The sequence below is a fragment of the Poecilia reticulata genome, chromosome 7 (assembly GCF_904066995.2).
Source record: "Poecilia reticulata chromosome 7, P_reticulata-male-v2, whole genome shotgun sequence".
Taxonomy (NCBI): domain Eukaryota; kingdom Metazoa; phylum Chordata; class Actinopteri; order Cyprinodontiformes; family Poeciliidae; genus Poecilia; species Poecilia reticulata.
In genome coordinates, this window is record NC_088836.1 from 9,294,762 (window position 1) to 9,318,054 (window position 23,293).

The 23,293-nt window shown below is 41.1% G+C and overlaps 1 protein-coding gene across 2 annotated transcripts in view; it reads right to left on the reverse strand.

Moving 5' to 3' along the window:
- Positions 1 to 23,293, reverse strand: part of mtcl2 (microtubule crosslinking factor 2) — a 95,085-nt gene that overhangs the window by 47,942 nt on the left and 23,850 nt on the right. The window lies entirely within an intron of this gene.

Consider the following 23,293-nt stretch of genomic DNA (forward strand, 5'->3'; position numbering starts at 1 on the left):
CTGTCCACTGATGTGCTCTGTCCTTGAATCAAGCATAGTCATAATTATCAACGCTTGTAATGCAGAAAAATTAAACATAAAATTATATATATCTCCTTCCCACAGTGCTTTATCAGTGTGGTCATGTTTTCCTGGTGAAAATGCGATCTCTGCAATGTTCCTTGGATGTCCTCTAGAGCAAGAAGGACAATCATAAATCGTCTTTACTGTAGGATTACAGAGTCATCCAGTCCACTGAGCATGTCAGCCCTCTCACACCAACCAAACCCGTATGATATTAAATACCTAAATTCTCATTTTACAACCCACTTTCTGATACCTCAGCTACTTCACCTTTATTGCTGTTCTCTAGTCTTCACACTTTTTATAAGTGTTTGAATTTCATGCCTCTAGAATTTCCAAATCTTACTTGTCGGACCTCCAGCTGAAAAAAAAAAATGTCTTTGTGGGTTCAGTTTATTTCACTTTGTCCAGAATTTCAGCAAGCAGGAGTTTAAAGGTATCCCAAAGAAGTAAAATAAATAAAAACAGCTCATTGCAAGGAGAATAGAACGTCTTTAAATTAGCATTAGCGTCAAGTAGCGTTTGGGAATAATGCTGCTTGATGCTTCCAGCACAACATGAATAACTTTGGCTCCTCTTCTCTTTGTTCCCTCTTTAGGCATGTGCAGAAATGCAACATCATCCTGAGTGAACTTTAAAATGTGCTAAAAAGTTTAAACAATTTAAAGTAGCAAACGTAGCGAGTTCTTGTACTATGAAATCTTGAGGGAATAAAACACCGTAATATTTCTAAGAGCAAAGTCTCTCCTGTAAAGTGCTATACCATTGCTGGATATATAGAGAAATAATTGTAAGTATATGAAGAAGGTGTGTGCTTTAAAAACTCCAGGTCTGTGAAAACTTTACCAGTGAAAAGACAAAAAAAGGGGAGGACTTGCACCGATTACATGATTTAAAAAATGTTGAACTCTTGCTTCCCTAGTTAAAATGCACATAACTGTGAGAGAGAGGAACTTTCTTAAACTACCTGTAAAAGCGGAGGCTTATTGAGACCCACTGAACTGTGAAAAAAAAACTGTAAAAAGTCAGAAAATCTCAAAAATTCAAAAATGTAAATATAAACGCAGACAGTATTTTTCACAGAAAAATTTACTGAACACGAAACAGTCCCCAAAGCAGACTGAAACCACAAGACATGGAGTTTAGCCTAAACCTGAAGCAGGACCATGTAGATTAAATTCTCGGCAACTGTTCCTGAAATGATTTATTTCAGTAAGGATCTAAATATCATTTCTTGCAGCAGAGCGAGGTCATAAAAGAAAACAGTTCACTCTTTCTTCTTTTAAACAGTTCCTCTCCTCCACAGCTAAATACCAACACAGCCACATTTCTCCTTAGGCACAGCAAAGCATTCACGTAATATCCTTCTCTTCTCTCCTCAGGCCAGCTCCAGATCCCCACAGCTCCTTTCTGCCCCATTAACCAACCAGTGACTGTTTCTGATCCGGGTGACTGAATGAGACTCCCCAACATGCCACAAGTGAACGACATCTCGTATATCATTACAGGCGGCGTTGTCATTTTTAAAATATAAATTAATGTAAAATTACATGACTCAAACATACGATACATATACAGAGAGTGAGAGCGTAGATGAAAAATAGTTTCAAATGTGCAGCTTTTGAGGCAGAGGAAATCCTGACTGTGCCACAGATTAAATCATTTCCACTATGAGCTCACACAGCAACAAGTCCATCCCTATAGCAACAATACAAACAATCTTCTGATGATAATTTGCTGAAAAAGATTTATTTTTTTGTCATTTAAATCCAGTCCTTCTCTTTCCCTGTCATTAACAACTCCTGTTTAAAAATCTAAATTCTCTGTCTGGTTTTGTAAAAGACTGCATGCTGCTGTTTCCTTCAGGCATGTTTCCTCTCGTCTGTCATTCTCATGCAATTGCTTTGTAGCTGCGGCCGTTTAATTTGTCATAACTTGTTTAATTATGATTTGGGATGCATTGTGAAGGAGCATCACTTAAAAAAAAAGAGTTTGAAATAATGTCTAAAAACTAAAGCTTTCTCCAGAGGTCCACCACTCAGGCATTCTAGGATTATTTAAGGAATAAAGCACATAAAAAAAGACATTTTAAAATATAAGACATGAATGGATGGAAAATGAAAATATCCCCAACTTTTATCTGATTTTTATTAATTTCATAAAGTGCAGAGAAGTGCATTTACTGATGCATTCATAGTTTAACGTGCTGCATAGGAAACAATCGATTTGGTCTATTTTATTTATTTATTCACAATACCTTCCACAATTGTTGCTCTAAAATAAAACGGCAACATCAAATTACTCTTTCTCATTATGTGGCACCTTTGCAAAAATTCCCAGACAGGACACGCATTTGCTTCATCTCCTTTGAAGGGCCACATTTTTTTATTTATTTATTTTTTGCAAAGAAGCGAAAGCTAACGCTTCTTAAATTTCAAACAGCGAGTCTGCCAACCAGACATAAACACAAGTGCAGCACATTGCTCTGTCTGTGCAGAGCAGCACACAAACACAAGCAGAGTAACCATGGCAACCACAGTCCAGCCAGACTATAGCATCAGCGGGAGGTGCCAGCTACTCATTTTCCACGTCTCCATTTCCACATCATAACAACGGCCGGCAGCGTGCTGATGATGTCACCCCGCCTCGCCGTGCAGCCGGGCGAAAAGCAGTGGGGAGAGGGGGAAGGAGAGAGGACGAAAAGGAGGAGAAGAAAAAATAAAAATGAAACGATAGGAGGAGGACGGAGAACAGAGGATGGGGGGAGGACAAAGAAAAGAGACGGAGAGCATAAAGGATCTTTCCAAACACAAAAGACAAACACAGACGCGTGTTTTCACAAAGGAGCTGCACCTGCAGCCTCATGGTAATCTCTCCACTGCGGCTTACGTGGAGCCGAGCGCGGCCGCAGCACGACTTCTACACCCAGCAGAGCTCATACTTTTAATGCATCAACAATAAACTCCAGCATCCATCAGCCATTATAAGCAATAAACCATTAGCAATAAACACCAGCAGCGACAATGCAGTCTTCTCTGGGGGGAAATTGGCAAAGATCTGCGACCGGTTTTATTGCATCTTGATGTAAGTCGGGTTCTGTCTTAGTGCGCTTGTTCTGCCTCCTGAGTTATAAGCGATCAGAGTGATTGAGTGCGTGACAACGTCTTCATTTGCAGATTTTTCATTTTCAACCCAAAGAGGTGTTTCCTCATGCTTGTCAAGATGAAATTACATTTTGACTCCAAGAAGAATTACAGCCCCCATTATTTATTTTTTTGAATTAAAAATCCAACCATTCTCCTTCCTGTGAGTGACGGCAAAATAAACTACGGTCCTCGTTCATTGCTGTTTATTGCAGCCGTTTTGAGCTTATTTCTTGTTGAGACTGCATACCTGGACAAAGATGATGGACACCAATCGCCTTGTTAGAGTGGAATGCCTTTTTGAAATTCCCATAAAGATCAGCAGCTAAGAGAAGCATGTCCAGTCATATTTTTCCATCAGGTTTAAAATAAAGCAGAAAATACAGCAGAGCAGGTGACACTTATTTACTCCTGGTCTAATTAACAAAACTTATTTTTTGTGTTTAGCACCCAAACAAAGAACCTGTTTTACGGAAGCAGCACTGCATTTTTGTACATAAGTCAGGAACAGTGTGCAGGTCAGTGTGCAGCTAGAAAAAATACCAATAATGACGGCAACTTTCAAACTCTCCAGCAAATATTTGGTAAAACTGCTTATTTCATCTTAATAAACTTTAAATCTTTCCAGTCATGAAACTCCTAACTTGAGTTAGAGTTTAACATTTGATCAACTTTTATCTTCTCAGAATTTTTATCAATACCATTTACTGCGCTGACATTTAAAATGTGTTCAACAGTAAAGCAAAAAGCAGAATTTTGAGAAGGTCAATACTATTGTTACATGGTACGCATGTTATCTTTGCCATAAGAAATATAATCCCTTGATTACTAGAAGAAATACAAGCACAGATTTATTCAAACAGAGCAGCATTAGAGTTCAGAAAAAATATGGAGAAATGCTAATTTATAAGCATAAAGGCCCCAAGAATTCAACAGATTTTGCTTTCTCAGAAAAGAAATCTCCCTACAAACTTAAATCAGAAGCTTTGACTACGCTGCCACAGTGCAGAGACACTGCACTGTAAAAATGTAAGTGTCTTTATTGATTTGGGTTTGGGCACATTCAGCCTGTTCCACTTAGTTTATCTCCAACCCTCCTCAAACCAACACAGACTAAACAGCTACTGAGCAAAATGATGCATAAAGATTATCCCCTAACTTCTGTCCTAATAGTTACAATTTAAAGGATAAAAAAAAAACATGATTGTTTCACAGCAGCAGAAACTGAGAAGAGACATTCTCACTGGTGATTGGCTGCGTAAGAAACAAAAACTCCAAGCCTTTTTCTGACGAGCGAATGCACCGTCAATCCTACCAGGAACTGACAATACTCTTCAGTGTGAAAGCTATTACTAAGGGAAGAATGCTGATCTGTTTTCACTCGACAGACGTATGTCTGAAGCTGTAAGGACCCTTAGAAATATCACTTTTTCTTAGACGAGACGTTAGCAGGAGTTCATCCTGATATTAGACTAAGCTAAAAAAAAAAAAAAAAAAACTAAAAAAAAAACATTTTTATCCCTGCAGACTCAAACTGTTTATGCTGTAAAAAATAATTAAATAAATAAAGTGAAACATTTTTGCTGCTCCTTTTCAATCAATTAGAAATTGGCCACACATTCTGTGATCAGTGCAGCTCTACTAGAGCGTGAAAGAAGGACACCACACTTACCATTTATACAAATATATTTGTGTATATCAGGCTCTGACATGTTGGAAATAAATGTCTACCTGTGTTGTGACTGGCAGGAAGACAGATAAAAGGACCTGAAACCTCAGAAGAAGAGCAGAGCTCTCACTGCGCCGAAACGTCCAGCTGCCGTCTGTCTATCTTCTCTGAGTTTTATGCTTGTTCTGTTTTCCTGAAACGTTTTGTCGCCTGTTGACTGGATGCTTCATGCACATTCTCACCAGCGTCGTCTTGAGTGATGCGACACACCGATATTCATCTACACCCACAATAACAAAGTGCATCTCCATGACACACAAGAAGGAAATGTGACTCCAGTCACATTATTGGATGCTGCAATGATTTAATCTGTTTTGATAAATTTATCTATTGGCGGTAAAAGGTGAAGGTTACATTTTACTAACACTGACTTACTCCTGCAGACAGGCTTGGAAAATAACATTTAAATTCATGATTTAAATGTTATTTTCCAAGCCTGCTATAATCTGCAGCTGCTCAGAGCACCTGCAGATTATAGCAACGGTGAAGACATATTTAAAGGGACAGCACGTGTAATTCAGGTCAAAGAAAGGGGAAAAAGTATGGACTGTGATTTCAGCGCTTCAGGTTGAACCTATGAAGTCCATTAAAAACAAAATCAATCATCCCACCAACATGTAGCGGAGGTAATCCTCTTTGTTGTTAGTGTCTCTCTCCACCCAAGATGATTCCCCGCAGACCCCGGCGTTTCCCCATGAGTGAGATAATCAGCACTTCAGTTTGCTTTTAAAAGCTGTAAACCTCTGAAAGGCTGAGAGTGAAAGTTGCTTCCCCTCCCATCTCCTCCATTTGCTCATTTCTCTCCCATCCTGTCCATAATGATCTCGCTCACTGACCGACTGCGTGGAGCGCATTACTGTATTTATCCCTCTGGTTTCATCCATCCATCAATTTTCTTTACACCCTTGTCCCTTAGTGGGGTCGGGAGTTGCTGGTGCCCATCTCCAGCTGACGTTCTGGGCGAGATTCACCCTGGACAGGTCTCCAGTCTGTCGCAGGGCAACACAGAGACACACAGGACAAACAACCATACACACACACACACACACGCACACACACACACACACACACACACCTAGAGGCAATTTGGAGAGGTCAATTAACCTGACAGTCATGTTTTTGGACTGTGGGAGGAAACTGGAGTACCCGGAGAAAACCCACACATGCACAGGGAGAACATGCAAACTCCATGCAGAAAGATTCTCCATGCAGAATCAAACCCAGAACCTTCTTGCTGCAAGGCAACAGCTCTACCAACTGCTCCACTGTGCAGCCCCCTCTGGTTTCATTCCCACTTAATTCCATCTCACTTTCACCCTGTTGTTATTTATAGCACCTGTAGGTTTTTACGTTATGAAACATTCAGTGGATGATTCTTAATGGTGATATGAAGTGTTAGCTTTCCACAATACAGAACTTTATTTTTAATGTTGCCCAAAAACTTTTGGTCGTTTTGGTCTCAAATGTCACTTTGGGTGGACAGCTGTGTCTCTTTTGTTTAACTAACTCTGCTCTGAACACCAAAGACCTCCTCATGGAGCCAATTGTTGTTTATTGTTCTCCAATAAACCTCAGAGGGCTTCACAGAATAACTAGAATTATACTGATATCCAATTATAGGACGTACAGACAGACTGACTGTTATTTAGTGGACTTTGTAGGCAGTTCCCCTATTTTTGTTTAGGTATTTCAGAGTAAAGTATTTCAGAGTAGGCTAAATAGATAAAGATAAAGATGTCAGACTTTTACTTGTTAAAAATATATATATATAGTTTTCCTATATACAAAGTAGTAAATATTTATTCACTACTTTGTGTGTTGGCCTGTTAAACAAAATCCTCCCCAAAAATTGGAGTTGTAAAGTGACACAATATATAAATATACTGATAGCAACTGATTAATTTTAAGTTACGTTGATCAATTCAGATGTTGCTCAAGACAAAACTTGTTGCCTTTGACTGTGCCTTTCAAGATGGCATTTAAAAAATAAAAAAAACGCAGCAGCTGCAGAAGAAATTATACCCGACATTTGCTATCATTTGTGCTAGTGTTGCTAGAAGCCCACTTTATGACACCTACAAATCTATTCTGTGACAATGAAAACCTCTTCTTCTTCGAATTTGTCAAGAATTTAGGCTTAATTCATTTCTTTAAAAGAACAAAATGGTTATGCTGCCCTCACGATGTGTGCACTAACAAAGCTAGACAGCTAGCTAACACTTTAGTTGAAAATAATCAAGTCCTTGATAGTTTTGTTGTTTTATTTTCAACTGTTGATTTTTGTAAAACTGTAACAAAGCACATACATGTCCATTAGATAATATACAGAAAACAACTAGACCACAGCAAACAGATGGTTCTTAATTATCACCAATTAGCTAACGATGTAGCAATAAAGTCTAGTTGGGAAACATCGAACTTTTCTTATTAAATATAACACAATACTGAAATTACAATTAATAAAATGAACTTACAGACAAATAGTATCCAAGGAACAAACGTGTCTGCCGGACAATCGATGACACCATGCGTGCAACTGGACAAGTTCTGCTCGACTGACCAAATTAAGTGTGTGAACAATGTCCACTAGGTGTCACTAAGGCTCTATATTTTCACTTACAATGTAACATTGGAAAACTAAACAAAAACATAATGATGGAGTCAGCACACTCCCCGCTTGACAAAATATTATTTTGTCACCGTAATAACAGAAAACTGTCTCTGTCCATTCAAATTCCTTCAGAAAGCAGAACAATAATCTCTGAAACGGGTCTTAGGAAAATCTTGGCATGTCCTCCTTTTGTTATCTTCACTTCTACCTTGCGTACGATCTTGTCGCTGCTCGGTAGGGTTTTCACAATAATCCCAATGGGCCAGTCATTCCTGTGGGCTTGGCTGTCTTTAAGCAAAACAACATCTCCCACCTTTATATTCTTTTCTTGCTGAGTCCATTTCCTGCGCACTTGTAGAGAGGACAAATATTCTTGTTTCCATCTCTTCCAAAATGTGTCTGCAAGACACTGGACATGTTTCCATTGTTTGCCTTGCAGAACACCCACCTTGAATTCACCAGACGGAGCTGACACTGTGCTTGTCTTCTGAGTAAGCAGCATAGCTGGAGTGAGGATGGTTGGCATCTCAGGATCATTAGACACAGGCACCAGAGGTCTGGCATTCATGATCGCCATGACTTCAGCCATGAGAGTGCTCAAAACCTCATGTGTGAGATGAGTGTGTCCTGATTGGAGTAACATAGCATCCAGAATGCGTCTGGCTACACCAATAAGTCTCTCCCATGAACCACCCATGTGCGATGAATGCGGAGGGTTAAAAATCCATGTGCATCCTTTGCTTTGGAGATAGGACTCAACTGCTGCATCTTTGGAGTTGATGTTCAGTTCTCTGCATGCACCCACAAAGTTGGTTCCTCTGTCAGATCGGAGAAGTTTGGCAGGACCACGGATAGCGAAAAATCTCCTCAGAGCGTTGATAAAGCTATCTGTTGACATGGATTCCACCAACTCTATGTGTACAGCTCTGGTAGACATACAAGTAAAAAGGACGGCCCACCGTTTACTATTAGCACTTCCTCCTCTCGTGCGACGTGTACTGATGGTCCATGGTCCAAAGACATCAAGGCCCACATTTGTGAAAGGGGGTTCAGGCGCAAGTCTGTCTGTAGGGAGATCTGCCATTTTCTGATTTTGTGGATGTCCCCGTAGCTTTCGGCAGATAACGCATTTATGGATTACAGAAGACACCAGACGCTTGGCTCCGATAATCCAATAGCCGGCGGCTCGAATCGCTCCTTCCGTTATGTGGCGGCCTTGGTGAGCCACCTCCTTATGAAAGAATCTCACAAGTAATGTAGCAATGTGGCATGTTCGGGGAATGATCAGCGGATGTTTCTCCTCGTTTGACATCTCTGCAGATGAAATACGACCTCCAACTCTCAGTAAATCCTTACTGTCCTTTACAGGATTAAGTTTCTTAAGTGGGCTTTGTTTAGGAAATGTCTCTTCCTTCTCCAGGCTCTTAAGTTCCTTTTTGAAAGCCTCGTGTTGGATGACATAAATTATTAGAGTTTCCGCCTTTTTGAGCTCCTCTGTGCCGAGTATTTTTGTAAAACATTTTCCTGTTTCACATTTTGCATCCTCGTGATTCTTCTTGAAGGAAACAACAACACTCATGAGTCTGGCGATAGTGTTGCCGAGTCTTGTCCAATCTGAGAATCGTTCAAATCGATGCGAACCTAGCTGACCTGATGTGGTGTTGGTGGTCATCACTGTCACAATGGGTCGGATCTCAACATCTGTTTCAGGTTCCACCAGACTAAAGTTGTTGGTTTCAGGGGGCTTTTCTGCAGAGTCTGATGTCAAAAAACTGGGACCTGTAAACCAGCTGGTCTGTTGAAAGCACTCTGCTGCAGCAAACCGGGTAGCGTGGTCTGCAGGGTTCTGATTTGTGGAAACATAACGCCACTGGCTTGGACAAGAAGATTGTCTGATTCTTGTCACTCTGTTAGAAACATAAACATAAAATCTTCTTGAAGAATTATGGATGTAGCCAAGCACAATCTTGCTGTCTGTAAAAAACGTAACTGCATCCACACTAACATCCATTTCCTCTTGGATCACCTCGTACAACTGTACAGCCAACACAGCAGCACAGAGTTCAAGGCGTGGAATGGTGTGTGCAGGCTTTGGAGCCAGCTTGGACTTACCCATGACAAAGCCAACATGATATGTTCCATCAACATCAACTGCTCTTATGTAGGCTACTGCTCCTATCGCGAGTGTAGATGCATCTGAAAAAATGCATAACTCTTTCTTTTGCAGTGATGTGGGTGAAATGGAGAAATAACTCCTCCTGATGTGTAAAACCTCCAAGGCTTTCAGAGAGTTTTTCCATGCGTTCCATTCTGCTTGTTTCTCAGAAGGTAGTGGAGAATCCCACTCGTCTTGTTGTGATGAGAGTTCACGCAGAAGTGCTTTTCCTTGCATTATTATTGGGGCCACAAATCCCAAAGGATCGAAAAGACTATTTACTGTTGACAGAATGCCTCTCTTAGTGAATGGCTTTGGTTCACTTGAAACCTGAAATGTAAAGCTGTCAGTTTCTAAATTCCAAGAAAGTCCAAGGCTGCGCTGGAGAGGGAGTGGATCTGCACCAAGCTCCAGCTCCTTCAGGTCACTTGCTCGGTCTTCTTTAGGTAATGCTTCCATGACTTGGTTGCTGTTTGATGCTACCTTGTGCAGTCTTATATTGGATTCTGCAAGCATCTGTTTTGTCCTTTTCAGGAGGTCTACTGCTTCATCAGGTGTGGTTACTGAAATTAGTCCATCGTCAACATAAAACTGTCTCTCCACAAACTGTCTTGCATCAGAACCGTGTTCATTTTCACCCTTTTCAGCAGCTCGTCTCATGCAGTATATAGCAACGGCAGGTGATGGTGTGTTTCCAAACACGTGGACCTTCATTCTGTACTCTGCAATGTTCTTGTCAAGATTGTTATCTTCATACCAGAGGAAACGGAGATAATCTCTATGATCTTCTCTGACAAGAAAACAGTAGAACATCTGCTGTACATCTGCTGTGACAGCTACCAGTTCTCTTCGAAACCTCAGAAGAACTCCTATCAGAGTGTTGTTCAAATCTGGGCCCTTTAGAAGTACATCATTTAAAGACACTCCTTCATATGCAGCACTTGAATCAAACACCACCCTGATCTGTCCTGGTTTTTTCGGGTGATAGACACCAAATGTTGGAAGATACCAGTGTTCCTTATCTTCTTCTAAAGGGGGTGCTAGTTCAGCTTGGTCTTTATCAAGCATTTTCTGGATGAACTCCTTGTAGTGTTCTTTCATTTCTGGCTTTCTCTCCAACGTTTTCCTGAGTGAGTCAAGACGCTTCATTGCATGTTTCCGGTTACTTGGAAGAGGCTGTCTTGGAGAGTGAAATGGTAAAGGAGCTACCCAACTGTGATCCTCATTTTGGTAGACTTCTTTGTCCATAATGCTCAGAAAAACTTTGTCGTTTACTGACAATCCTGATTTATTATCATCCTTGGATCTTTCGAACACTGAATGGTCCTGATTCTCTGAGTACATAGGTTGAATAATGTCTCCACAAACAAGGGAATGGATCTGATGCTGTTGTGAGGTGCCATAGTTCTCCTTTACTTGGATACCATTTGGACATGGACTGAGAAAGGATGTGCGCCCAGTCTGCAGCACGTTAGCCTTAAAAGCACTGACCTTTGTAGATCCATGAAAACTTCCCACACAAACATCACCCACTACAACCCAACCCAAGTCGAGTCGCTGTGCATATGGAGCGTCATGAGGTCCATTTATTTGCTCTCTCACCTTATGGACTCGTAGGACGTCTCTTCCTAGCAGCAGTAGGATGGGAGCCTCTGGGTCCACTGCTGGAATCTTATGGGCGATTGACTTTAGATGAGAGTGATGTTGTGCTGCTTCAGGTGAAGGTATTTCCAGTCTGTCATCTGGCACCATGTCACATTCAATTAAGGTAGGAAGTGGTATCTGTACTTTTCCATCCATAGACTTGAGAATGAAGTTATCAGCTCTTCTGCCGGACATCTCTGTAGTTCCAGAACAGGTTTTTAATGTGTATGGAGCTGTGCTGGCTTTAACTCCAAACCAGTCAAAAAACTCTGTCTTTGCGAGCGATTTGTTACTCTGCTCATCAAGAACGGCATACATTTTAACTGTTTTGTCCTGTCTTCCTGCAGGGTATGCTTGAACTAAACAAATCTTAGCACATGAGCGTGAACCTTTCAGGTTATTGCAAACCTCTGTGCACTTTGTTGTGATGGGTGTATCTTCACCTGGCTCCCCGCTTTCCTCTTTGTCCGATTCACAGCTCTCAGTTGTAGTTGAAAGAGGATTTGGATGTAAAGCTGTTACGTGTGCCTCACTTTGGCACTCAAAACATTTGATGGTTGCCTTGCAATCCTTTGCCATGTGCTGAGTCGATCCGCAACACCTGTAGCAGATATAGTTATCTTTAAGATAAGCTTTGCGTTCTCCAATAGGTTTGTTCCTAAAGGTTCTGCACTTCTGAAGTGGATGTGGCTTTTTGTGAATTGGACATTCCCGAGCTGGATCTATGAGCTTTTTCTTTGAGGAAATAGTGCAATCTGCAGATTTTGAAGGAATTTCTGTTTTGTGTGTTGACACCGAAAGACTGCTGTTGTACCTGGTCTTTTTATCTGACTTTGAGAACATGTAGCTGCTTGAGGTGGTAAACACAAAGCTAGGATCATTTCTCACCTTAGCCTGGTTTCTGATGAACTGAGAGAAGAAAGAGAATGGAGGAAATGGCACTGCATATTCCTCTTTGTACTTGGATGCTCGAGTTATCCATCTTTCTTGTAAACTGTGAGGTATCTTTTCCACTATGGGATTCACGCCACGAGCTGTGTCCAGATAAGCAAGGCCAGGCAAATATCCTTCTGCCTTTGCACATTCTAGCTCCAGTAGAATGTCACCAAGTTCTCGTAGCTTGCCATTGTCTTTGTTTGTTAGCTTTGGAAAGTTTTCAATTTTTTTGAATAGTGCATTTTCTATAACTTCTGGCATTCCATAGCATTCCTCTAAACGTTGCCACACCATGCCGAGTCCTGCTGTGGGATTAAGAACGTGCACAGAACGAAGTCTCATCGCTTGTTGTGATGAATCTAACCCCAGCCATTTAACCATCAAGTCCAGTTCCTCTCTGGGTGTCAGGTTTAAGTCCTGCGTGGCACCACGAAAAGATGCTTTCCATGACCAATAGTGTTCAGGGCGGTCGTCAAATTTTAAAAGACCAGAATTGACAAACTCACGTCTCATCAAGTATTTTGCAAGATCCTGTGCTCCTTGTGGCTCTGCTTCAAACCCTCTATCAGCTTGATGAGGCTGCTGAGTTCTGTCTAATGTGTGAGGTTGACGCCACATGCTTGGTTTTTCGCGCTTCAACTCCATTTTCTCCAAGTCTGGATATCTGTATCCTTGCCGTGTGGTGGATTTTGCTTCATGTTTCACAACTGCTTCTCTAGAATCAGGAGCTCTTTCCAATGGCGAAGCGTCACGAAATAGCTCTGCATGCTGCTTGATATAGTTGCTAGTACGCTCAATAGGACTGAGTGGTTTTTCTGGAGTGTGCAGTTCTCTTAGCTTCTCCCCGCTTTCAATCTCCTCCTCTTCGTAAGCCGCAGCTTCAGCCTCAGCAGCGGCAGCAACTCTCTGGCTTTGAAGAATGTGGAGACTGGCTTCAAGGTCAGCTCTCTGTTTCATCACGCTAGCTTCCTTTTCCGCATACGCCAGTTGAGCCTGAGCAGCTTTAGCTTTGGCCCGTGCCTTAACTGCTGACGAAGCAGTTGATACTGACGTCCTGCTTGACCGTTGTGAAGAACGAGATGATTTTTTGGATGACTGCGATGCAACATCACTTACTTGCAGAGGGGTTTTCCTCTCAGCTGGCAGACTGGCATCTCTTTCTTGCTCTGCCGCATTTGGTGGCTCCATGGTGTCCTTGGCGTAGTCCTTCGGATATCTCTTGCCAGAACGTAGACTCATGACTTGTTTGAACCCGCTGCGTAGTTGTCTTTTTACTATGCTGCCCTCACGATGTGTGCACTAACAAAGCTAGACAGCTAGCTAACACTTTAGTTGAAAATAATCAAGTCCTTGATAGTTTTGTTGTTTTATTTTCAACTGTTGATTTTTGTAAAACTGTAACAAAGCACATACATGTCCATTAGATAATATACAGAAAACAACTAGACCACAGCAAACAGATGGTTCTTAATTATCACCAATTAGCTAACGATGTAGCAATAAAGTCTAGTTGGGAAACATCGAACTTTTCTTATTAAATATAACACAATACTGAAATTACAATTAATAAAATGAACTTACAGACAAATAGTGTCCAAGGAACAAACGTGTCTGCCGGACAATCGATGACACCATGCGTGCAACTGGACAAGTTCTGCTCGACTGACCAAATTAAGTGTGTGAACAATGTCCACTAGGTGTCACTAAGGCTCTATATTTTCACTTACAATGTAACATTGGAAAACTAAACAAAAACATAATGATGGAGTCAGCACAATGGTCTTTTATATACAATCAAGGTAACATATTAAAGAAATGTCTTAAGCTTGTCAAAAGGTGAAGCAGCATCTCGCCAAGAATCATTTTCTGGAAGTGCATTAGCGTTCGCACAAAGCGGGACTTAGAAAAAGGTGAGCACTTACTGGACGCTCGATAGCTGCTTTTAATGGCACAAGCACCAGTCAGGGATACTCGTCAGAGAACAATGTGTTTCCACGCTTTAAAGCTGAGCAGAAAAAAGTCTGAACTTCTTCCCACAGATCGGACAAAGTCATCCTTTAAATAAACTTATTTACGGATATGAACAAACAAACAAACAAAAGATGTTTCTCTTTAATTTTGTGGATGGACAAAATTTTAAAAAAAGAGCTGCTTGGTGTTCCCCACCATCTGATCTAACCGCAGGGCTCCCGTCACTGAAAGGTGTGGATACATCCAGACATCCATCCTCCCTCCGCTCCTCTTCTTTGTGCCCTCTGGTTGTCTCGTCTTGTATTTCTCTCTCATGCTCTCGCCGTTATTACGACCCAGTCGTTGCTCAGTGCCTCCATCAGTGATTTGACCAGTTTTCGGCCCAGGGTGTCTCAGGCAGGCTCACGTTACAGCTAGTGAGGCATGAAATTACCCCTCTTGCCCCCCTCATCCCCATGGGGCCATTAATGATTCTACACCAGAATAAGACTGTAGCAAAAAAAAAAAACATATGACAGACAGGAGACAAGATTTGAGTTTAGGAAAGCTAAACACTGCTAATGGTTTTGCAGGAGACGATGAGGCACAAATCGCTCGTTTGTCTGTTGTGCAGGAGGTGAAGGCAAAGGAGAGACGGACATCCATAGTACTAGACTGATGAGAAAAACGAAGCTTTTGAGTAACGATGAAATAAAAATGAAAAGAATCTTATTATACTATGACTAAAAAAGGACTCCGGAGTTCCTTTGTTGACAGTGGAAAAAAGTAAGTGTTTGTACACAAGAACCTTAAAATCTTGTGCAGTGCAGACGTTTTTGATATGAACTGGAAAAATCTATTATTGTGAGGATTTTCTTTTTGATGTGACCTTGTGATTAATTACTATATCCAGAACTGGTAAAATGTAGTTATTTGGTTATATTGCTGTTGAATCCCGTTCTCTTATTCATGTTTCTTTTTCTTTTTTAGAAAATCTGTTTTCAGTCATTTCTGCTACCAGTTCCTCTGATTCCTCTGTTCAGATTTCTTTTGTTGTTGTTGTTGTGTTTTTTTGCTCCCTCTGGAGCTGACCTTTGAACTACCTGAAGTATCTCTTTGTTTCTTTATTTTGTGAAGGCCCAGCTCCCTCCCTCCTGCAGTGTCTTACCCCTTCAGGCAGCAGCCTGGTAGATTGTTAAAATTGTTGCTGCACCTTCTCAGACCCTCTGCGACTCGCTGAGCTACACTTGTCCAGCGTGGGTCCAGCAAGTATTTGTTCATAAAATTACAGCTCATATTTTTTCATTCTCATACCCCGCCTAGGTTTATGTTTCCTTGTTAAATGAAATGGAGAGGAGATTCTTCCCTTTTTGTTACCGAATGTGAGGGACAGAATTCCAGTCTAGGATCAAAAGCTTGCCCTGCAACAGACTGGTGACCCGCCTTTCGCCCGGAACGTTAGCTGGAGATTGGCACCAGCAACCCTCCCGACCCCTTTAAGGGACAAGGGTGTAAAAAAAAATGAATGGATGGATGGATGGAATTAGAAGCTTTGGAAAAATACACAAAATGTTTGACAATGCTGCCAAATATTGAAGAAAAAAACTCTGAAGCAAAAAAGTTTATTAGAATTATCTTTTGGTCTATCAATGATCTTGAGAGGCTTAACTCAACATTAATTAAAAATACTTTTCAAGCTGGAGGCAACCAAAGATTGCTTTACGGCAAAAAATTCCAGCGATTGAATATGTGTAATAATAAAGTAACATTATCAAAGCATAAAAAAGAAGATAGAAAAGACAGAACATACAAGTACAACACCAATACAAAAGCGCCCAAATTAAATCCATATCAAAGCATTAAGAGTGTGCCTCAATAAAAAAGGAAAGGGTAGACTCTCATAGACAGACTAGGAGCTGATTTTGCCAAGTAGAAATAATCCTAGCTGACCTACAAAAGTAAAACTTTTGTCTGATTCAAGAGCGTGGGGGAAAAAAAGTATGTTTTTTTCCAAGCAAAAAAGGCATGTTCACATTTGGGTTTTCACACCAATATTTGGATTGTTTAGCCTCTATTAATGTGTAGAATATTGTGCAGAACACAGCAGTGAAATTCAGTGTTTGTTCCATCTTATTAAAAGAAAAACTTACTGTTACTGTTAAATAAACATAGATTTAAATGTATCTCTGATTAATGTGTTGCCAGTTTTTGCATACTAGCAACCCAGTCACATCCACAGTCTGTTTTCTTTGCTGAAGAAGATTGATAAGTCACGATAAGAACGTTTTATCCTCCAGCCAGAAGGCAACATTCAGAATTCAGTAAATTTCTGCATGCCTTGTTTGCTATAAAGCCAGCAGCAGTGACGCGCGGCTCGCCCTTGTGCTGCTCTGGTTCTTTTTGTGCATTTTTTCTCTGCAAGGCCTCAATATTCCTAACCAACTTTCTACTCATCTGCATTACTGTACTTGTGAAAACAAGAGGGCAAGTCTCTCGCTTCTTATGCACACAAGTGTCTTTGTGTGCACGTGCAACTGCCATCTGTCCTGGTTGGAACCCATGAGGCTGGGATCGACCCAGAAAACCCCTCCTGGTATGATTCCCCTCATCTTACGCTGGTTTCCCTCTGGTTTTCTCCCCTTTTTCTTTCGAAGCATTCAATATCTTTTGTGCTTCTTCTTCTTCTCTCCTATTTTCAGAATTCACACAATTTCCCCCTTTGGGTTTTAACTCCTTTTAAGTTTTACTTCATGATGTTCATTGTGTCTTTAAAACCTGTTATACTTTTCTATGCATTCCTATCGGTCATCCACAATTTACGAGGTCAGCGTATATTTTTCTTCCCCTGCCTCCATCCAGTTTTTCTAAGCGGTTCTTTTGCAGGTTTGTTACAACTCATAGTTTAAATTATCATTTTTGACACATTTCCAACAGCCTTTCGCAATCACTTGATGCGTCTCACTTACTTTCCCTCCAGCTTTAAAACGGTGACTGCCTCCTCTAACAAGCACAGTAGGTTTTAACGTCCCCCATGTTCCCTCTTCTAAGACTCTCCTCACTCTAATCAATCAATGCGACCCAGATAAAGCCGAGTTTAAACTCGGGCCACTTTGATGCTCTGACCCATTTTCCCCAAATTTGTGTCTCTGTAGTAAACACTGTTTCCACTTCCTCCCAGTGCTGTCAGATGGAGCTCCATGGTGCTTTGGATTAAGTATAGAGAGGAACTCTCGGAGGGAAGTAGGTGAAATGGAGGTGCATCAACAGGATAAAGGTTTACTAGTCTTTGTTATGGACTTGCAAAAGATTCAGGCCCCATGTCGTCTTGTTTCCAACACCACATTTTTGATCCTTAATTTTGTACACGCTGGGGTTAACTCGGTTATTAGCAAGTCTCTTCGCCTGTGTGGTGAGTCTGCAACAGGCTGTTTATTTCACAGACACGCATGCTAACTCTGTGTGTTGTAGCCTAAAGTCATTTAGCTTCCAATGAAGCCAATTTGTACTTTAATGCACATGAGGTAACATTTTAAAGTCACTATACACAACTAACAGCTCACAGTAGTTCTGGAATTTGTTACAACGAAAAATATATCCTAAATTATCTCTGGCTTCACATTTAGTGAAGGCTCATACTCTGGAACAGCATTTTTTTATTTTTTTGCTTGGAAAACTTGTCAATGCAAATGTTAGACATTTTGAGCAAAATCTGAACTTCAGCTTAGACCTTGAAACTTTTCTTCCCCATTCCGAGGTTCAGTTTGAGCGTCAGTCATGCGTCTTCGTCATGTCTATATGCCTTAGTGTGTTGAGTTGCTGTCATGTGTTTTGCTAATTTTCTGTTAGCTTTAAACAAGCTTCTGAATGCATGTAGTACCTAAAAAATATCTGACTCCAAATAAACAAGCATAGCAGCAAAAAACGTCAAAGACGAGCACTATGAATTTCTGATGCACCCTAAATAATCTCCTTGTATCTGTAGGTTAATGAAGGTTTAAACTTAAAAACGTTCGCCTTCAGCTTCCCACAGTACCTTTATTTTTCACTGCTAAAATAAAGGACATTAACGCACACAGAGAGACGCAGCCTCACATACACACTGTAAAGTCTCCAGCCACCCTTGCCCCACATCCCTCGGCTCCCTGCAAACAAAAGGCAGCGCTTCCTGAAAGTCAGGAACAGCAGGGAACAGCTTCCTTTAGCATTTCGCCAGGACTTAAAGAGAAGGAAGGAGGTATAAAAATTAAAAAAAAAAAACACAGAAAGGTACAAAATAAATGTCTAGAGTGGTTCGCTCCTGAGCTGCTGCGTTCAGGTGTAGAGTCAATTTTTAAGCCCCGTAAGCCTCAGCAATTACAAGTTTGATTTGTTTTGTTTGGCTTTTTTTTTCTTCAGCAGTTTTCGACCAGAAAGCTAATGTACTGTTCTGGTAAATACTGTTCAAGCATAAAAATATCCATGATGTTGTATAAAGTCTGTTGCCTTTTGCTTGCCACCTTGAGCCGATTCATTCTACATCACCGCGTTCAGACATATAGACAAAGAGGAAGGGTCTGGAATGACCTTCAGGAGAAATATTAGCTTCAGAAATCTGCAGAGAGAAACAAAGAGAGAAAGAGAACAGCTGGAGAGGGGAAGAAAATAAGTCGAGATGGGGAACTGCTGTAATTTCCCCTCCTCTCACCCTGCACTCATTAAAGTATTTCTTTTCTAATTTGGGCAGATATCTCCTCCTCTGTCAGCCTTCCTCTTTGCAAAACCCCCACATGGTTCAGTCCTAGCATTTGTGTTTGTTTTTTCTCTTTTACTCTTTCAATCTACAATTTTTGTTCCTTTTCTCTCCATCCTTCTTCATTCTGTGTAATTTCTCAGTTATCCAAGCTGCTTTTCTTCCATCCATCTTCCTTTAGATGCTTTTTCTGATCTAATTTTTCTCTTTGCAATTTTCTGTTCATTTGATTTAAGGAGAGGTTGCAGCTAAAACAAACAAATGACAGTTAGTATATTTTTCAAACTATAACTCAAACACATTTCATCTGGTCCTGCTACTTAGTCTGAGTCATCTATTAAAACACATAAGCGACACTGGACAGGGGAAACAGCAGTCCCGGTCACTAGACGGCATTTATAAAACCTAAATACTGAATGTCAACAATACAAACCACGAAGCAGAGCATTTATATCCTAATTAATTCAGCTCAATCTCACTCATTTCAGTAGCATCGGTTCACACCAAAGGACAAGTCAGCTTTCTATATGCGAAGAAAGAAAGAGATTAAATTAAAATCAATACACTGAATCATTCCAAAATCATCTCACCAGCACATCTCCTACTTAGTTAGTATTTAAATACCGATGCACACCAGCAGACTCTGTGGAAAATCTTGTGTGTGTTTGCAATACACACAGGAGCCAAAGTAGCATTTACACAAGAAAAAGAAGAAGAGACGTAATGGCGTTGGCCGTAAACAAATGAGAGGCAAGCTGACGGCGTTACCGTTTTCTCCCTTAATTTTTAACATGAATTCAGTTTGACTTTCTAAATCAATATCATTTTGAATGTTTCTATTGAGTTTCTTCATATTCACAGGAAAATAGGCCTCTATCAAGTCCCATCATCTGCTTTCCGTTAACCATCGTTAGAATAAGTCCGTCCCTCATTGCTTCCATCCCTGTGGAACTGAAGTACATCCATCCCATCATCAAGCGCAACCTTCCCACCTCCAAAGGTCACCCGCAGCTGAACGGATCGATGGTTTGGGAGCAGGAAGTGTGGACGAATGAGAAAACAAGAGAGAGAGAGGGGAATGAGTGAGTGGCAGCCTTGATGTGACAGAAGTATTGAAGGTGAAGTCCGGCTGGAGGAGGAGACAGACGAGTAAAGGATTTAAGGGGAGAGCAGGGAGGAAGAAAATAAAACTCTTGCATCAGCATTCCTGTACGTCTCTGTGGGAGAGATGGGAGGAGGAGGAAAGGGAGAGAGAATGGGAGGTGATAATAAATGGGGAGAAATAAATTAAAAGAACACAGGAGGGGTGCCGTGGGTGAGCGATGGGAGAAAAGAAAAACAGGGGCAAAGAAAATGAGGAGCGGCGAACAATGTCAGCTTAATTGAATTCATTATCGATAATGTATGTTTTACAAGGTATGTGCGTTAAAGGTCAGTGTTCAGAAATGGCTCATGATGGTTTGAGATAGTGTGAAGCCAATCTGGAGCACTGAAACAAAGCACCTAGACTTCATTTCATTACATATGCAGCTACAGTCACAATGCTTTGAGTCTGACACATTTTGGACCAAAATATGCTGAAACAAACATGACATGTTTGATGGATCTCCATGGAGCCTGAAATCCTGTTTGCATCATGCGACTCAAATCCTTAAACAATCTGAACTGATCCTCATTAAAGAAGCAGCAGAACCTGCTCCAATCGCAGTCCAGCCCGGCGGAGGAATCCACTTCATGTGGACACCCTCTCAGTGCTGATTCATCAAAAGCTGCAGACAGACCTCCTCTTCTTTTTTTTTTTTACATTCTCTCCAGTTCCAAGTATAATATTCGCAGCCTACAGCAGTAGCATAGAGGTGCAGCTCTGTGCGCCTCTGCTTCTTAAAGAATATCGATATCAGTGCAGACTGTGGGCTGCAGCTGCCACATAGTCAATAATTCAGCAGCCAGTCTTACCACTGTGAAGTTTAGGACCGCCATTGTCTGAGCGTTTACATGGTACTTGTGTTCACGTGGGTCAGAACCGGTCTGCTTATCCTTACTACAATCATCTCTGTGTATCTACTTCATCTCTCTCTTTATTTCCAAAACATATCTCTGTTGTCTCGCCTTAATTAGTCATAGTTTCTGCTTTGTGCCATGCAAGCAAGGTGTTCACACCCTTTGAAATGTTTCACCTTTTGTCTCATTGCAACCACAAACCTAACTCCAGTTGTTCTGTGAAAGGTCTCGGAGGTCTGGGAGAAAGTTATTGAGAAATTTAAAGCAGAGTTAGATCACAATACGATGTTTGAAGCTTTAAGCATCACAGAGCTCTGTTCCAGTCATCATCTGAAAATGGAAAGAGCACGTAGGAACAAACCTACCAATCTCTGGTGGCTTAAACTGAGCTGGACAGGATCATTAATCAGAGAGGAAGTCCTGTTTTGTGGTTTTGGGACATGACAAACATGTGGAAGAAAAATTCAAAAGTAAACCTTTAGGCCTTCATGTAAAAGACCATGTGTGCCGTGACTCAGCCTGCACAGGTCATCCCCACAGTAAAACAAGACGGCAGTATGAGGAAACTTTTCTTCAACAGGGACATGGACCCTGCTCAGAGCTCACAGGAACATGGGAGGAGTTAAAACACGACGCTACAGGAACAAAACCTGTTTGAGACTTCGGACTGGAGTGCAGAAAACAGCTATCCTAAACATACAGCCATGGCTACAATGGGTGGTTTAGATTTCATAAAAACGTCATCTTAGAATGGCCCAGTCAAAGTGTAGAAATAAAATTGAGCATCAGTAGCAGGGCTTGAACAGAGATACTCTCCATCAAATATGTCTAAGCTATTCACAAATTTCTTTTGAAAAAAAAAAAAACATTTGACCAAAAAATCTTAGAACAAATGCATGAAACACTTTGAACTATGTATATTTTTTTCTTCTGATTCAGCTATGCAACACACGTTTTGCTCTATCACACGAGCTCCAAACAAAATACACCGACATTTGAGGTTTCCAATGAGGAAAAAATGTGGAGCAGTTGAACGCTTTTTGCAGAGCACGGTAGCAGCACTGTGTGTCCAAATGGTGAAAAACGGATGAGTGAGAATTTCCACTGCAGATTAGCCTGAACACAAACTCTGAATCATCATTTTTCAGGGCAAGGAGGGTGAGAGGCTCCTTCTTGGAAGGGATTTTGGACGTTTGCTCAACAGACAATAAACAGACATGTGGAATGAAACAGCCTCGTCACACACCGTGAGCCAAGAGCCAGAAAACTCTTCAGCAAATCAGTCATTTAGTTAGTCAACAAAAGGACATGACAAGACGAAAATAACCAGAGCACACTGGCTTTGATGAAGCTGCTTAATATGCATGGACAGCTTTAGATAAATACTAATTAAAGGACCTAATGCAATGCAGTATCGCATTGCTCTGGTTGCAGATTTAAATGTGTACGCTCTCATAAAATAGCTTTGTCGGTTCATTGTTAGCTGGATTCACACTGAAAAATGCCGTTGAATTAGCTTAAGAGTTTAGGCAAAGCACATCTGGTTCCTTTCCATAATCAATAGAAGACACTAAATTCTGCTAATAAGTGACCAATGCAGTAAGGGTGAGGGGGTGAAAATGTCTGCAATGAAAATATAGTCAAAATTGCTAATGGGAGATCCCTAAAATATCAAATGAAGGCATGTGTGTGTTGTACATCCCTTTTGGCTGTCCTACATCCATAAGCAAGAAGAAACTTTATGAATGCATTGTGGGAACACACAGTTCACCCAGACAAAAGCAGCCAAACCCAGATCAGCTGCCAGAAACCCAACCATCCAATTCTGACCAACATCGGGGGCCTCATTGAGGGCCATCAGGCCTGCACAGATTGTGGGAAAGGGACACTGAGCAGAAAAAAAGGATGAGAAAAAGAACATGGCAACAAATTGTCTTCAGTCAGGGTTAGGCTAACCCTAACCCAAATTTCAGTTGATCGGAAACAAAAGCAGGAAGTCTGGCAGAATAAATCCCATCAAGCAGAGCGTGACATCAATTGGGTTTTGTTCATCTTCACTTTGGCTTGCTTTGACATCCAAGTTGCCACTTTAGTTTTCAACGCAGTGTTTTCCTGGCCACACTTGGTTAAGTAAAAGATTCCCCCGAGCGATGGCAGAAAGGCAGAGATGAAATGAACACAAGACGCGAGACAGAATCCCCTGAGGCTCCGAGACAAAATAGGCACAACAAACATAGTTTTCAGAGACCTAAGTGAATGGGAGGATAAATCAGGATCCTCCTGAGCTGAGTGTGTTTAAATCAAATGTTTAGATCAGATCTCAAATAGATGT